We start from the raw sequence: 6,295 nt of genomic DNA, 5'->3' as shown, positions 1-6,295 counted from the left end.
CAGAAAATGTAACTGACAATTTTATTTTTTATTTTTACCATTCCACTAGGTATAATGACAAAAGTAGTGAAATGATATAAAATAGAACACGTACAAAATAAAAAATGGATTTATGAGGTGGAGTTCCATATGGAGTAGAAGTTTGAGGAGGCGGTGGAGGCAGCGGAGTAGATGGAAGGAGGACGAGATAGCCAACACAGGTTTTTGGTTTTAATTAAATTTTGTAAAATTAAGGTACACTCCAAAAGAGTGTGAAATATCCAAAATACAAACATGAGCAATTGCTCTGCAGTATAACAATGGCTGCTTAGTGCCGGTATACATGTCTATTCTGCACAAGGTACGGACAAGTCCTGAGGGATCCATGCCTGGTTCATTTAAATGAACGTGAGCTTGTCCACATTGGCTGTGGAGAGGCGGCTTTGCTTGCCTGTGATGACGCCCCCTGCCGTGCTAAACACACGTTCAGATAATACACTGGCTGCAGGGCAGGCCAGCACCTCCAAGGCGTAAAGGGCAAGCTCAGCCCATGTGCCAAATTTGGAGACCCAGAAGTTGAAGGGTGCAGACCCGTCATTCAGTACGTGTAGGCGTGTGCACACATACTGCTCCACCATGTTGGTGAAATGCTGCCTCCTGCTAAGACGTTCCATATCAGCTGGTGGTGCTGGTTGTTGTGGCATGCTGACAAAGCTTTTCCACATTTCGTCCATGCTAACCCTGCCTTCTGAGGTGCTGGCGGTGCCCCAGCTGCGTTGGCGACCTCTTCCTCGTCCTCTGCCTTCGCCTTGTGCTTCCACTGTGCCCCCGCTGTCAGGTGGGAATGCCACCAGCAGCGCATCTACCAGCATGCACTTGTACTCATGCATCTTACGATCATGCTCCAGTGACGGAATTAAGGATGGTGTGTTGTCCTTGTAACGGGGATCCAGCAGTGTGGCCACCCAGTAATCAGCACAAGTTAGAATGTGGGCAACAAGGTGGTCGTTGTGGAGACACTGCAGCATGTAATCGCTCATGTGTGCCAGACTGCCCAGAGGCAATGAAAAGCTGTGGAAGGAGTATCGTCTGTGTCCACTGTATCCCCCCATCCACGCACCAGTTAGAGGACCAGGAACACAGGTCTGGCATGGAAGCCCAGTCATTGGTGGTGAAGTGGTGCTGTTCAGCCGAGCGACTCACCGATGCGTGCTGGAGCTGAAACTCCACTATCGCCTGCTGCTGCTCGCACAGTCTGGCCAGCATGTGCAAGGTAGAGTTCCATCTTTTGGGCACGTCGAATATGAGGCGGTGAGCGGGAAGGCCAAAGTTACGCTGCAGCGCTGACAGGCGAGCAGCAGCAGGGTGAGAACGCCGAAAGCGCACACAGACGGCCCGCACTTTATGCAGCAGCTCTGACATGTCATGGTAATTTTTAAGGAATCTCTGCACCACCAAATTCAGCATATGCCCCAGGCAAGGAGTGTGGGTCAAACCGGCTAGTCCCAGAGCTGCTACGAGATTTCGCCCATTATCACACACCACCAGGCCGGGCTTGAGGCTGACTGGCACAAACCACTCATCGGTCTGTTGTTCAAGGCCCGTCCACAGCTCCTGCGCGGTGTGGGTTTTGTCCCCCAAACAGACAAGTTTTAAAACTGCCTGCTGTCGTTTACTCCTGGCTGTGCTGAAGTTGGTGGTGAAGGTGTTACGCTGAACGGATGAGGAGCTGGTAGAGGATGAGGAAGCAGAGTAGGAGGAGGAAGCAACAGGAGGCAAACTGAAGCGCCCTGCAATCCTTGGTGATGGAAGGACAAGTGCCAAACTGCTATCCGCCTCAGGCCCAGCCGCCACTGAATTTACCCAGTGTGCTGTTATGGAGATATAACGGCCCTGACTGTGCTTTCTGGTCCAAGTATCCGTAGTGAGGTGCACCTTGCCACAGATAGCGTTGCACAGTGCACACCTGCTTTTGTCGCCTACTTGGTTGTGAAGGAAAGGGATGGCTCGCCTTGAAAAGTAGTGGCGGCTGGGCTTGACGTACTGTGGGACAGCCACCGCCATAAGGCCTTTAAAACTATCCGTCTCTACCAGACGGAATGACATCATTTCAAAGGCAAGTAATTTAGAAATGCTGACATTCAGGGCTTGGGATCGCGGGTACTTGCTCTTCTTCTCCAGCATTTGGGATATGGAGAGCTGAATGCTTCCGTGGGACATTGTGGAGATGCTTGGTGATCCAGGTGTTGGTGTTGCTGGCAGATCCTCTTTTTGTGGGGTGCCAGGTGGTAGATGAAGAGGCCGAGACTGCAGCAGAAGAGGAAGCAGGAGGAGCCAGAGACCTTTCTTGGTTTTTGAGGTGTCTGCTCCACTGCAGCTCGTGCTTTGCACTTAAATGCCTGGTCATGCAGGTTGTGCTCAGGTTGAGAACGTTTATGCCTCGCTTCAGTCTCTTATTGCACAGCGTGCAAACCACTTGTGTCTTGTCGTCAGCACATTGTCTGAAGAACTGCCACGCCAGGGAACTCCTTGGAGCTGGCTTTGGTGTGCTTGGTCCCTTGCTGCGGTGGGCAGTAGCAGGCGTATTGTCTAGAGGACGGCCGCTCTGCTTTTGCACCCTGCTCCCTCTTCTGCTGTGCTGGTGGCTCTGTGTGCGACCACCGCCTCTTCCTCCGAACTACATAGGTCACTGGCATGACCTTGATTCCATGTGGGGTCGAGGACCTCATCATCCTCCACATCATCTTCCACCCAGTCTTAACCCCTGACTTCCTTGTCAGTCTGCACACTTTCGAAAGCCCCAGCAGTTGGCACCTGTGTTTTGTCATCACCCGCGACGTGCTGCGATGGTCCTCCCATGTACTCATCTTGAAAAATAAGCGATTGGGCATTGGTGCAGTCAATCTAATCCACTTCTGGGGCAGGGCTAGGTGGATGGCCCTGGGAAATCCTGCTATCAGAGTCATCAAAAAGCAGAAGAGACTGCATGACTTGGGGCTCAGACTGCTTGGCGGATTTGCAAGGGGGTGAGGTGAAATACTGATGGACATCGGCTGCAGGTGCCAACTGTGGTCTTTCAGCAGGTGACTGGGTGGGAGACAATGTGAAGGAACTGGATCCACTGTCAGCAACCCAATCTACTATCGCCTGTATTTGTTCAGGCCTCACCATTTGTAGAACAGCATTAGGCCCTATCAAATACCGCTGCAGGTTTTGTCGCCTACTCGCACCTGAGGAAGGGGTTTCACTTGTGCTTGTAGCTGGCACAGATCGACCACGTCCTCTCCCTGCAACAGGAGCTCCACCAGCAGCACCACGACCTGGGCCACGTCCCTTATTTGACACACTACTCATATTTTTCAAATTTAGGATCTTGCCCTAAATGGGTGTTAAATTAATTGTATAATAGAACAACAGTATATAAAGGGTGTATCTCACACGGTCTGAACCAGTGTAGGCCTAAATTAAATATTTCTTTGACCAAAATGGCTGTATTTCAAAAGGCTGTATTTCAAATGCCTGATTCAAACCCCTGTATGTAGAGGGTGTATCTCACAAGGTCTGAACCAGTGTAGGCCTAAATTAAATTTTATTTGGAAAAATGGCTGTATTTCAAATCCCTGAATCAAACCCCTGTATGTAAAGGAGTATCTCACACGGTCTAATCCAGTGTAGCCTAAAGTAAATATTTCTTTGCCCAAAATGGCTGTATTTCAAATGCCTGATTCAAACCCCTGTATGTAGAGGGGGTATCTCACAGGGCCTGTAACCACTGTAGGCCTAAAGTAAATATATTTTTGCTTTAAAATGGCTGTATTTCAAATGCCTGATTCAAACCCCTGTATGTAGAGGGGGTATCTCACACGGTCTGAACCACTGTAGGCCTGAAGTAAATATTTATTTGACCAAAATGGCTGTATTTCAAATGCCTGATTCAAACCCCTGTATGTAGAGGGGGTATCTCACACGGTCTTAACCACTTTAGGCCTGAAGTAAATATTTATTTGCCCAAAATGGCTGTGTTTCAAATAGCTGTATTTCTAATGCCTGATCCAAACCCCTTTATGTAGGGGGTTATCTCACACGGTCTGAACCAGTGTAGGCCTGAAGTAAATATATCTTTGTACAAAATGGCTGTATTTCAAATGCCTGATTCAAACCCCTGTATGTAGGGGGGTATCTCACACGGTCTGAACCAGTGTAGGGCTGCAGTAAATATATCTTTGCACAAAATGGCTGTATTTCAAATGGCTGTATTTCTAATGCCTGATTCAAACCCCTGTATGTACAGGGGGTATCTCACACGGTCTGAACCACTGTAGGCCTGAAGTAAATATTTATTTGACCAAAATGGCTGTATTTCAAATGCCTGATTCAAACCCCTGTATGTAGAGGGGGTATCTCACACGGTCTTAACCACTTTAGGCCTGAAGTAAATATTTATTTGCCCAAAATGGCTGTGTTTCAAATAGCTGTATTTCTAATGCCTGATCCAAACCCCTTTATGTAGGGGGTTATCTCACACGGTCTGAACCAGTGTAGGCCTGAAGTAAATATATCTTTGTACAAAATGGCTGTATTTCAAATGCCTGATTCAAACCCCTGTATGTAGGGGGGTATCTCACACGGTCTGAACCAGTGTAGGGCTGCAGTAAATATATCTTTGCACAAAATGGCTGTATTTCAAATGCCTGATTCTAACCCATGTATGTAGAGGGGGTATCTCACACGTTCTGAACCACTGTAGACCTGAAGTAAATATATCTTTGCATAACATGGCTGTATTTCAAATGGCTAGGTTTTAAATCCCTGATTCAAACCCCTGTATGTAGAGGGTGTATCTCACAGGGCCTGATCCAGTGTAGGCCTGAATTTAATATTATTGCACCAAATGGCGGTATTTAAAATCTATGAATCTAACCCAAAGGACCCTTAAGGACTCAGCCCTATTTCACCTTAAGGGCTTGGCCATTTATTACAAATCTGACCAGTGTCCCTTTAAGTGCTGATCAGGGCCAGACTGGCCATAGGGCAGACCGGGCATTTGCCCGGTGGGCCGGGCCGCCTCAGGGGGGCCGCCTCAGGGCTCAAGTGGGTGTGCCGGGTATGGCCTAATCACACCCCTGTGCTCCGCCTCCTGCCAGCCCCGGCCGCACAGCTTAATAATCTGTCTGATCAGGGCCGGACTGGCCATAGGGGAGGCCGGGCCGCCTCAGGGCTCGAGTGGGTGTGCCGGTATGGCCTAATCACACCCCTCCCTGTGCTCCGCATCCTGCCAGCCCCGGCCGCACACTCGCACAGCTTAATCATCATTCACATGACTGACTCTGAGTGACGCAAAGACACATGACATAGATACTGACTGTGTGAGTCCACCCCCAGTGCTCCACCTCCTGTGCCCCGCCTCCATAACTCCATCTTCCGGCGGCCGGCAGCGTAAAAAAAGGCTTTAAATCGTAAAGATGGAACACATAGAAAATGGCTCACCTAATGTAATGATACTAAAGCTATGTTTTGCTCTGTATGTCTAGCTTTTTCAAAGTCAAATGAAACAAATGCTTTTATTGAAGGAATGACAGATAAGCGTCATGTTCATCAAAGAGGGAAAGGAAGAGGATCTTTGATAACATTGCTCTCAAAAACAACTGTTAACAAAGTAGTAGAAACTATTTGGCTGCTCATCCAGGAAAATATTTCCAACAAAGTACAGGAAGCTGGGATGTTTTCAATTCAAGTTGATACAACTCAAGATATAACGTCCAAGGATCAGTGCTCCATAATTGTTCGTATGTGACCAATTGCATCAATGAGAAGCTTCTTGCAGTGGTTGAATGTGAATCTTCAACAGGCCAAAATCTTTTTAAGTTGGTAATGAACGTCATAAATTCATGCAAACTTGATATTCCGAAATGCATTGGCAGTTCAACGGATGGAGCAGCAAATATGCAGAGCCAATACAATGGTTTCTCTTCTTGGCTGTCAACTAAATCACCAGGCCAAATTCACATTTGGTGCTATGCACACATACTGAATTTAGTACTTGCAGATACTACGAAAACAGTGATTGTAAGTGCATCATTATTCAGTTTGTTGAATGACATTGCAGTGTTTATTTGTGATTCTTACCTGCGTATGAATACCTGGGAACAAGTCAGTCAAGACCCTCACCATTGAAGAATTTCAGTGATTGGTGAAACTCGCTGGTGGTCAAAAGATGCAGCTTTGAGAAAAGTGTTTGGGGAATTATCAAATCCTGATTCTGCTTTGTTTTTTAGCTTAATTTGCACATTGAACAGAATAGAAGACAATGTGTCAT

The sequence above is a fragment of the Bufo gargarizans genome, chromosome 2 (assembly GCF_014858855.1).
Source record: "Bufo gargarizans isolate SCDJY-AF-19 chromosome 2, ASM1485885v1, whole genome shotgun sequence".
NCBI classification, from domain to species: domain Eukaryota; kingdom Metazoa; phylum Chordata; class Amphibia; order Anura; family Bufonidae; genus Bufo; species Bufo gargarizans.
The sequence above is the reverse complement of the archived record's forward strand: the minus strand, read 5'-3'. Positions refer to the sequence as shown.